Raw genomic sequence first — 12,253 nt, forward strand, 5'->3', positions numbered from 1 at the left:
GCTACTTTAATATTTTGAACTCATGTAATTTCACCTCATATTACAGCTAGAAAAGATTAACATCAAAAACCACAGAGATAGTTCGTCATAATACATTTTTTCCTCTTCTTTGCCTGTGAATATATAACTCTTTGAGGATCATAAACATTCCAAATGAGACTTATTTTGTAAATTCAGCTATTCATTATGAGACATCCTCATTGAACCAATTAATATATAATTCCTTCTGTAACGAATCCAATGGCTCTGATCATTTCATCAGCTATTACCAGAAATCATTGGTTGGCCAGCCTTTCAGTATTCATTACAGAAGCATTTATTAGAAGTCATTAACATGCCAACAATTCTGTATTTATTACACCGTTTATCAGAAAACATTAACCGATGTGCCTTTCAGTATTCATTACACCAAGACTTTATCAGAAGCCATAAAGTATGAATTACATTTTCATTCATCAGAATTCAATAGATGGTCAGTGGCAACAAATATTGTGCTTTTCGACATGAGTTATCAAGACTGGAAAGACACATAACATGGCAAGATACCATTAATGCCTCTTTTAAAACACAAAAAGCTACATTATGGGTTTAGCATCCTGACTAAATAACATCCAAGACTCATAAGCATGCTCGTACCCAGGCCACTCTTTAATTTTGACGTTGGTCAATGTGACGCAATCTGGTTTTCTGTGATTGACAGATTATGGTTTTGATTTCTCCACACACACCTTAATCACAAAATCAGACCATAAGCGGCAAAGACGGTATCAGGTGCAGTTTGGAAACAACGAGGGGGAAATACTTTCACCACAAATATAACAAGCATTGGAAATGCAATAGTTCTCGCATTTGCTTGAGTTAGAGCTATTGGCGTTGTAAAGGACTATGGGGCATATTACCAAGGGGGGCGATAGGCATTTACTGCCGATTTAGCGGCCGTTTTCGGCCTCTAAGTGGCGATAATTCTATCGCCCCATTAGCAAGCTGTCGCTAACTGATATTAGCGACAGCTTTTAGGCGATAGCGAGCGGTTTGGGGCACGCTTTGCATGTCAGCGATGTTTATCGCTAATGACATGCAAAGTGGGTGTACCCAACCAGTTAGCAACTGAAAGCTGTCGCTAACGTCGCTATCGCCTATTAGCAAGGCAGGCGTAGCGTTGGAAATAATCATGCTAAGCGCGAATATCTCCAAATACTAACACCTGCCCAGACCAGTTCTTAGCCATGTTATCCAATGGGAGGTGGATAACATGGCTAAGAGCATTTTGTCGCTAATGCGTGAATATCGCTGTATTCTCAGCGATATTCACGCATTTAGCTGCTATCGCTGGTTATTTTAGCACAATGGAGAAAAACGTTGCTAATAGCATGTTTTCTCTGCTAACATATCCAGTGATAGGCAGCGATAAAAAAATTGTCGCTAAGCCTATTTAGCAATAAATATTGCTACTTGTTTGTAATATGCCCCTATGTTTTTTACCCTTGTGTTGTGGTGTCCATGTATGTGGTGTGTAGTGGAATTATGTGGGTTGGATTGGAATTGTGAGTTTTGGAATTGTGTGCAGTGGAATTGTGTGGAGTGCATTTCTGTAGTGGTATTATGTGGCATGATCAGCAGTGGATTTATGTGGATAGTAATTATGTGGTATTGAGTGTACTGTAACTAAGCGGAATGGTATTGTGTGCTATTGAGTGCAATTATGTCAAATGGTATTTTGTGTTGTGGAGTTTAATTATGTGGTGTGCTGTTGAGTTTTGTGGCATAATGTGGAATTATGTGGTGTGGATTGAATGGTGTGTTGTGTAATTGTGTCGTTGAGCTGCATTATGTGGTTTGGTGTTGAATTATGTGGTGTGGACTGGAAAGTGTAGAGTTGAATAGTCTTGCGTGGGGGGTTGCAGCCGTCCATTCTGGTGAGGACAAGGGTTTGAATCAAGACTTTTCTAGCTAACACAATAAGGAAAGGGAGAATTTTTCTAATTATGCTCAAAAAGACCGAACCCCGTGGAGCGCACATTCTTACTATGTTCCGCAAAAGACAGATTGTTGTGCAATCTAAAAACCAGCTAAGTTTCCTCAGGATACCTATGGACAGAAATTTCAAAGGACTATATCAGGTGCGACAAAGGCGCCATACCCAGAATAAAGAGAGTAGGGATCAAAACCAAGGCTTTTGGGACCCCAGTTAAAATAGGCTTAGATGCAGATAAAAAGTTGACCAGGCTACTGTTTTTGTTCGATCCTGTAAAGCAGCCTTATCAAGACAATGGAGGAGCACTGTTCAAACTGGTGCAATCTACTATGCACCATCAAATGAAACTACATGCATGGAACGGCTAAAAAAGCCGACTTAGAAAATGAATGCATCACAAACAAACATGAAAAGAACGTTTATGAAGTTGATTTTACTTTTTGTAAGTCAAATATATGATTTCCATATATAAAAGTATAAATGAGCCCAAGTTGTTTGGTCTTTGCCGCATCGCCAGCCTGCATCTTGCTAGGAGGGGGACTGCAACATCCAGAGTCTCACGTGCCTGGGGAGGAGCAGACACACCTGCAAAGCGCCTGGAGGCACATGAGACCGATTCAGAAAAGGGGGTGGTGATGAACAGAGTGTCTGAATTGAGCAGACCACTCTTACCCAGTCCAAAGATCAGGGCTTGATCCATCACCGTTATTTATCTCACTGCCCCATCCCAGCTCAGAACCTGGCTATATGCAAATCAGTCTGTCCCTGGCCCAGTGCATCATGGGAACAGGGCAGACTAAACTACCAAGCCAATTCTTCACCAGAAAGGAAACAAGCTACCGGGGACCGGTTTCTGGCATTTCAGCCGTCTTCGGCCCGGCTTGCTTGAATCCTGATGGAGCAGTGAGAAAGGGACTCATGTCTGAGTATACCCTGCCACACCTATAGTGGCCAAAATCGATTCAGAAAAGGGGGTGGTGATGAACAGAGTGTCTGAATTGAGCAGACCACTCTTACCCAGTCCAAAGATCAGGGCTTGATCCATCACCGTTATTTATCTCACTGCCCCATCCCAGCTCAGAACCTGGCTATATGCAAATCAGTCTGTCCCTGGCCCAGTGCATCATGGGAACAGGGCAGACTAAACTACCAAGCCAATTCTTCACCAGAAAGGAAACAAGCTACCGGGGACCGGTTTCTGGCATTTCAGCCGTCTTCGGTCCGGCTTGCTTGAATCCTGATGGAGCAGTGAGAAAGGGACTCATGTCTGAGTATACCCTGCCACTCCTATAGTGGCCAAAATCGATTCAGAAAAGGGGGTGGTGATGAACAGAGTGTCTGAATTGAGCAGACCACTCTTACCCAGTCCAAAGATCAGGGCTTGATCCATCACCGTTATTTATCTCACTGCCCCATCCCAGCTCAGAACCTGGCTATATGCAAATCAGTCTGTCCCTGGCCGGGTGCATCATGGGAACAGGGCAGACTAAACTACCAAGCCAATTCTTCACCAGAAAGGAAACAAGCTACCGGGGACCGGTTTCTGGCATTTCAGCCGTCTTCGGCCCGGCTTGCTTGAATCCTGATGGAGCAGTGAGAAAGGTACTCATGTCTGAGTATACCCTGCCACAACTATAGTGGCCAAAATCGATTCAGAAAAGGGGGTGGTGATGAACAGAGTGTCTGAATTGAGCAGACCACTCTTACCCAGTCCAAAGATCAGGGCTTGATCCATCACCGTTATTTATCTCACTGCCCCATCCCAGCTCAGAACCTGGCTATATGCAAATCAGTCTGTCCCTGGCCCAGTGCATCATGGGAACAGGGCAGACTAAACTACCAAGCCAATTCTTCACCAGAAAGGAAACAAGCTACCGGGGACCGGTTTCTGGCATTTCAGCCGTCTTCGGCCCGGCTTGCTTGAATCCTGATGGAGCAGTGAGAAAGGGACTCATGTCTGAGTATACCCTGCCACACCTATAGTGGCCAAAATCGATTCAGAAAAGGGGGTGGTGATGAACAGAGTGTCTGAATTGAGCAGACCACTCTTACCCAGTCCAAAGATCAGGGCTTGATCCATCACCGTTATTTATCTCACTGCCCCATCCCAGCTCAGAACCTGGCTATATGCAAATCAGTCTGTCCCTGGCCCAGTGCATCATGGGAACAGGGCAGACTAAACTACCAAGCCAATTCTTCACCAGAAAGGAAACAAGCTACCGGGGACCGGTTTCTGGCATTTCAGCCGTCTTCGGCCCGGCTTGCTTGAATCCTGATGGAGCAGTGAGAAAGGGACTCATGTCTGAGTATACCCTGCCACACCTATAGTGGCCAAAATCGATTCAGAAAAGGGGGTGGTGATGAACAGAGTGTCTGAATTGAGCAGACCACTCTTACCCAGTCCAAAGATCAGGGCTTGATCCATCACCGTTATTTATCTCACTGCCCCATCCCAGCTCAGAACCTGGCTATATGCAAATCAGTCTGTCCCTGGCCCAGTGCATCATGGGAACAGGGCAGACTAAACTACCAAGCCAATTCTTCACCAGAAAGGAAACAAGCTACCGGGGACCGGTTTCTGGCATTTCAGCCGTCTTCGGCCCGGCTTGCTTGAATCCTGATGGAGCAGTGAGAAAGGTACTCATGTCTGAGTATACCCTGCCACACCTATAGTGGCCAAAATCGATTCAGAAAAGGGGGTGGTGATGAACAGAGTGTCTGAATTGAGCAGACCACTCTTACCCAGTCCAAAGATCAGGGCTTGATCCATCACCGTTATTTATCTCACTGCCCCATCCCAGCTCAGAACCTGGCTATATGCAAATCAGTCTGTCCCTGGCCCAGTGCATCATGGGAACAGGGCAGACCAAACTACCAAGCCAATTCTTCACCAGAAAGGAAACAAGCTACCGGGGACCGGTTTCTGGCATTTCAGCCGTCTTCGGCCCGGCTTGCTTGAATCCTGATGGAGCAGTGAGAAAGGTACTCATGTCTGAGTATACCCTGCCACAACTATAGTGGCCAAAATCGATTCAGAAAAGGGGGTGGTGATGAACAGAGTGTCTGAATTGAGCAGACCACTCTTACCCAGTCCAAAGATCAGGGCTTGATCCATCACCGTTATTTATCTCACTGCCCCATCCCAGCTCAGAACCTGGCTATATGCAAATCAGTCTGTCCCTGGCCCAGTGCATCATGGGAACAGGGCAGACTAAACTACCAAGCCAATTCTTCACCAGAAAGGAAACAAGCTACCGGGGACCGGTTTCTGGCATTTCAGCCGTCTTCGGCCCGGCTTGCTTGAATCCTGATGGAGCAGTGAGAAAGGGACTCATGTCTGAGTATACCCTGCCACACCTATAGTGGCCAAAATCGATTCAGAAAAGGGGGTGGTGATGAACAGAGTGTCTGAATTGAGCAGACCACTCTTACCCAGTCCAAAGATCAGGGCTTGATCCATCACCGTTATTTATCTCACTGCCCCATCCCAGCTCAGAACCTGGCTATATGCAAATCAGTCTGTCCCTGGCCCAGTGCATCATGGGAACAGGGCAGACTAAACTACCAAGCCAATTCTTCACCAGAAAGGAAACAAGCTACCGGGGACCGGTTTCTGGCATTTCAGCCGTCTTCGGCCCGGCTTGCTTGAATCCTGATGGAGCAGTGAGAAAGGGACTCATGTCTGAGTATACCCTGCCACACCTATAGTGGCCAAAATCGATTCAGAAAAGGGGGTGGTGATGAACAGAGTGTCTGAATTGAGCAGACCACTCTTACCCAGTCCAAAGATCAGGGCTTGATCCATCACCGTTATTTATCTCACTGCCCCATCCCAGCTCAGAACCTGGCTATATGCAAATCAGTCTGTCCCTGGCCCAGTGCATCATGGGAACAGGGCAGACTAAACTACCAAGCCAATTCTTCACCAGAAAGGAAACAAGCTACCGGGGACCGGTTTCTGGCATTTCAGCCGTCTTCGGCCCGGCTTGCTTGAATCCTGATGGAGCAGTGAGAAAGGTACTCATGTCTGAGTATACCCTGCCACACCTATAGTGGCCAAAATCGATTCAGAAAAGGGGGTGGTGATGAACAGAGTGTCTGAATTGAGCAGACCACTCTTACCCAGTCCAAAGATCAGGGCTTGATCCATCACCGTTATTTATCTCACTGCCCCATCCCAGCTCAGAACCTGGCTATATGCAAATCAGTCTGTCCCTGGCCCAGTGCATCATGGGAACAGGGCAGACCAAACTACCAAGCCAATTCTTCACCAGAAAGGAAACAAGCTACCGGGGACCGGTTTCTGGCATTTCAGCCGTCTTCGGCCCGGCTTGCTTGAATCCTGATGGAGCAGTGAGAAAGGGACTCATGTCTGAGTATACCCTGCCACACCTATAGTGGCCAAAATCGATTCAGAAAAGGGGGTGGTGATGAACAGAGTGTCTGAATTGAGCAGACCACTCTTACCCAGTCCAAAGATCAGGGCTTGATCCATCACCGTTATTTATCTCACTGCCCCATCCCAGCTCAGAACCTGGCTATATGCAAATCAGTCTGTCCCTGGCCCAGTGCATCATGGGAACAGGGCAGACTAAACTACCAAGCCAATTCTTCACCAGAAAGGAAACAAGCTACCGGGGACCGGTTTCTGGCATTTCAGCCGTCTTCGGCCCGGCTTGCTTGAATCCTGATGGAGCAGTGAGAAAGGGACTCATGTCTGAGTATACCCTGCCACACCTATAGTGGCCAAAATCGACACATAAGAGGCAGCTGGGACTCCCGCAGCGCGGGACGCACACGGGCGTACCCGGGCCACGCACAGGCGAAGCCCGGGCCAAGAGCGGGCCCGTCCATGCCCGTCAGAGCCCGGAAGAGACTAGACTGGCCTACCCTCTGACATTCTGGACTATATAACTCATTAAAAAGGTACTGTCACAAGATTCACAACTAATTGTAGAAATTAAATGCTGACTGCCCTTTTTACATATTGTATATCTATTTAAAATTAAGTTAAAAGTAATGGCAAAAAGGCAGACCCACGCCGATCAGACAGTAGGGAGTGTGGCAGGAACTTTAGATGCTTTTTTGACTAGGGCAGAATCGGTACTGATGCATGAGATTGCTTTAACAGACAGACGCCTTTCCTTGGACTCGTTAACTGTGCAAAAGCGTTCCTCACTGGGTGCATTTACCTCACTAACACTGCTATTGGCCTCACCTTCTACTCCGTCAATATCATTGGTGTCACCTGTACAAACTGCTGCACCAGTGGGCTTGCACCTATTCCATCCACCTGATGAGCCTATTACTAGCTCGAAGGCATTAATAGCAAGCCAGGGGCCAATAGTTGTGCCTGATAAAAGCAACGATCCCCCAGTGAAGCGCAGAAGGGGTGGTGCACTAGTAAAGCAACCAGTAAAGAAAAAAATGCAACCCACAAGATGTAAAGGGAAAGAAGTAACTGAAAGAACTGATCCTAGCCCAAATGACACTGTGCCTCATGCTGTAAATAAGGACTCTGCTTCCTTCCCACTAATTGGGGGTGATGATATGTGGAAGTGGTTCAAGACAATGATTACTGTATCGCTAAACCCTCTACAAGTACAGTTGAATAGGATTGAGGCACGTATGTCGCATATTGAGGGCCTACACTTCCTTTTTGAAGTCACCCACTTGGCTTTACCATCAGCGCCAACAGGTTGGGCCCCCGCCGCTGCCCCGGCTAAGCCATATCGAAGTAATGATACTGCACAGGGGGAATCAACCTAGCCAGAGAGGAGACGGAGGTTTGGAGCCTTTTAATATAAAGGAGGGGAACACAAATAGTCATCTTTCTCTGAGGTATCTGCCACCTACTGCTCAAACTGATTCGCAAAGCCAAATGGCTTACCAGGTACAGCAACACCAACCTCATTAGAGCAATGATACCCGCCTACTGCAACTGGTCACTATCATAAACGACCCAGTTAATAATATTCACTGAACATTACAGGGCCAGAAGGGAGGGTTGCTTATTTGAACAAACAAAGCCCTTTGAGGAGTCATTCCTTACTAAACCCTATCAGTCTTTGTACCTTCCTAAGGCCTCAGAGCCTCTTGTCATGATTCTGGCCAATGTCCCGACCTTAGGGAAAGATCAGTTGGAAAGCACTATTCAACTTCTAAACAATTCTCCTCACTGGCTTTCCCGTCAGGTCCCTAGAGGGGTAACTGGGGCTGTCCCACTCGCAAAATAGATCACTATGGCGAGAAGGGTGGAGTGGTTGGGCCCAACAAATAAATCAATGGATGGGGATTGGGATTGTGTTAGCCCCTGCAGGGGGATTTACGTAGGGATACTCAGATAAAAGTTCTACCTTATGGGTTTTTCTTTCATAGACACTCCCCAACACCGATTAACGAGTGGACATTACTGGGGAGGAAATACCAATGAAAACTACTGGCCCAATGGAGGGGGGATCCAGAGAGTTAGACACCTATAATAGATTTGTCCCTCTAAGTGACTTGGAACAGTGTGATTGACTAAAGCCATCGTTATATAAAGAGCAGCAATGGCCACCCACCTCCATCTATAATGATAGCCAATCAAGTAAATTAGGGCACGATGATGTCACACTCATAATAAAGATCCCCCATATGGGTGGGAGGGTTAAAAATATGGCATCTAATGCAGGAGAGGCATCTGAGGGACCAGAAAGGGATCAACCTGGAAATAGAGGGATATGCAAAGGGTTATCTGCTCAAAATAATCGTGAAGGGTTTGTTTTAGCAACCTGGAATGTGAACGGGTTGAACAATAAGCTCAAGAACATCAACTGGGTCAACGTTATTTCCTGTTATGATATTGTATTCTTTCAGGAAACCTGGTGTGTAACTTCTGTACATATTGACTGTTTCTCGTTCCATTTCCTTCCAGCAACTTGCTCAAAATCAGGTCAAGCAAAGGGGGGCTTGCAGATACTTCTTTCCAATACAATACCTGTAATGGTTAAAAAAGTTGTATTAGTGGAACCTCATGCTCAGATCTTTTGGCTAAGCAAGAAGGGAGGGAAAGACCTTATCTTAGAAAAATGTTATAACAATATTTTTTACTCTAAATTAATTATTATGGTAACGGCCCTTGATTGGCAACTAGAAACTTTATTAGCAACAATGAATACAGAATATGTCCTACTATGGATAGGAGATTTTAATATACAGGCCTGTAATGCCTCAAACCCCCAGACAAGCTGCCCAATTCATGGTGTCAGGAACTTAATTGACCACGTTTGCCATAGTGAGTATGGGGAAGCCTTAAATCAGATGGGGTCCAAATACGATCTCCTCACACTTAGGGGAGGCTGCGGTCAAGACGGGGTTGTATTCCCAACTTTTTTAGGGAGAACTATGTACTCGGCTATTGACCACATATTAGTCTCCACCTCAGATATAATAAGGTGTGAAAACCCCATTGTCGTCCCGTCCATTCTGAGTGACCACAATCTACTGGCTTTACCTTTGTTCTTTTGGGGCACAAAGGGCACAGTTTTTTCCATAGCGGACAATGTTACTCCATTTAGAATCAATGGATCTAGAATTAAGTGGACGGGCGTTGACCCCAGTAGGACACTAAAGCAAATAATTATACATAACCAGGGTGAAATTGCCTATTGCCTTCAGGACGATAATTCCCCAATTGTATTAATAAGTAATTTTAACTGCATCACCATGTATATTAAAGGACTTTTAACTAGGCAGCCAGGTAACGCAGCTAAAAATAAGAAGGGGTGGTTTGACAATACCTGTACCAAAGCACTCCAGGTGCTCAAATATGCACTATCCAAAACACCGCGAGATGCATTGGTGATCAAATCCCTAAGACAAGAATATAAAATAGTTCTAGTAATTAGGAAAAAGGTATTACAGAAAGAAGCATGGGATAACCTGATAACCTCAACTGAAACAAGAAACAACAAACTCTTTTGGGACACTGTAAATGCCCCCTTTTTTAAAAATGATGATGTACCAGAGTTTGGTTCATCTATCCTGGCAGGAAAATGGGTTGCAGACTTCTCTGGAATTTTCAACAAAGCCGAGGAGATAGTGGGGGGATTAGATAGGCATGTTCATGAAGAGAGGATTTGCATTTTAAATATCACATGTGCAGTGGTCATACTGGCAATGCAGGAGAGTGCTGGGGGCGAGCACCAGGTCCCGATGGAGTCCCAGTAGACGTCTATAAATCGTAACCGGAATTATGGGGACCTATTCAAACTAGAGTGTTCAATTCATCCGCAAAAGAAACAACACCACAAACATGGGGTGAGTCTATTATTGTCCCAACATATAAAAAGGGGGACAAAACGGACCCAAAAAATTATTGCCCGATTTCCCTCCTGGATACCTCTTCAAAAGTCATGAGTAGGGTTTTACTTAAAAGGTTGGAGGTATGGGCAGAAGAGTATTGCATCCTAACATCTGTGCAGTATGGGTTCCGGAAAATTCTGGAGACAGGTGAACAATGCCTTAATCTGGATCTACTCATCAGCAAATACACTAAGGAAAAGATGGGCTCCCTTTATCTATGCTTTGCCGATTTGAGTAGTGCCTTTGATTTAGTGGCCCACAACTTACTATGGCAAACCTTGATCGACTTGGGAGCACCTTGGGCAATTATGAACTTCCTTTCACGCTTAAACGAAAAACTAACCAGCGTGGTTCATTTTGGCCCCCAGGCAAAATGTACCCCTAAATTTAAAGTGGGTCAGGTTATACGACAAGGATGGGTGTTAGCCCCAATTTTATTCTCCCTTCTTAATAACAAGGTTGATACTTACCTACAGAAAATTCAAGTTGATGTACCCAGGGTGGCTGGTCGTCCGATTCCCCGTATTATTATATGCGGACGATGCCGTACTATTGTCACGGACCCCAGTAGGCCTCCAAAGATTGATTGATGGTTTCTTAGGTTTTATGGAACAACGGAGGATGGTTATCAACAAATCAAAAATGTTTATCATGATATGTGGGCCAAAGAAACCTTGTAGAATCTTTCATATAGATGGTACCCCAATTTGTACATTTAAACTCTTTCTCCTACCTTGGTATACTATTTTCAGATAATGGTACATGGTCCCGAAATATCATAAATACAAAAGTTAAAATGAGTAGGGCCAACCAAGGGATTTTTAAATTTGTGGCCAACTATACAATCCCATCCTCATCAGCAATGTGTTGAGTACAAATACACATAAGCAAATTAGTGTAAGTACTGGTTTATTGTCTGGAGCTCGCAGTTACACATAGAGCTTCCCTGCTCAGACTTCTCCAAGTAACGAATACATTTCCCAGTTCTAAATGAATATTCCAAGATAGAGTTCCCAGTTGCTAAGCAATACTTCAAGTAACACAACACACATGCTGCTTTTCCCTACATTAGCACCTCTTTAAGTGAGAGAGGGTTAATGCAGGTCAGATGACTGCTTCAACTGGAACTTCCTGCTGGGTCATAAGCACAGATAAAGAGAAAGTTATCAGTGGGATGTAAGCACCCTGGGGTGGTATTATCACAAGTGTATGTCAAAGCTGAATAGAAAATGAGAGCAGGCAAGTGCTGAGGCACAAGGTGAGAAAACAAGCTCCTCTCAGCATCCCTTGTCCTCAGGGTAAGGGTAGCAGAGTCCACCCTCTAAAAACAGTGGGGGCCTCTGTACACATGTCCACCTCTGACTTGTATCCTGATAATCAGTCTCTGACACAGAGAAAGAGAAAGAAATAGTATGGCACAAAGGGAGAGTTAAGGAGGAAGAGGAGAAGTTCCGTAGGGAGAAATAAGAAGTAAAGAAGAACCTGTAAAAAAAGGAGACAAAGAGAGAGGAAAGGTAGGGATGCGGAAGAAAGAGGCAACTGTGCTTCATTCTACCGGGGGATGTCCACTTTTTGAAGGTCTCGCATTTACCAGAAATCCCCATCCCATCTCCTATGCACCAAATTAACCTTTTGGGTGACTAAAAGCATCTGTGACTTGCCGCGCTTACACCTGAAGACAAATCTGCAGCCAATGAGTGAGAAGAAGGAATGAAAACACAGCAACAAAAATGTCTCCGGAATGCTAAGGCGTGACCAGTTCTCTTGTGGAAAAAACAGATGCAAACATTGCTTCTCCAGCAATGGCCTTCTCAGTGGTGAAAATGTAATTCATAAACGGGATTTGAAATTAGCAATTGGTCCTTTTCACAACCATTAGAGTTCCATTTCCTCTTCGATAAGAATCCTGTCTGATCATATTTGTTTCACCAG

Source organism: Lissotriton vulgaris, chromosome 6, assembly GCF_964263255.1.
Source record: "Lissotriton vulgaris chromosome 6, aLisVul1.2, whole genome shotgun sequence".
NCBI classification, from domain to species: Eukaryota; Metazoa; Chordata; class Amphibia; order Caudata; family Salamandridae; genus Lissotriton; species Lissotriton vulgaris.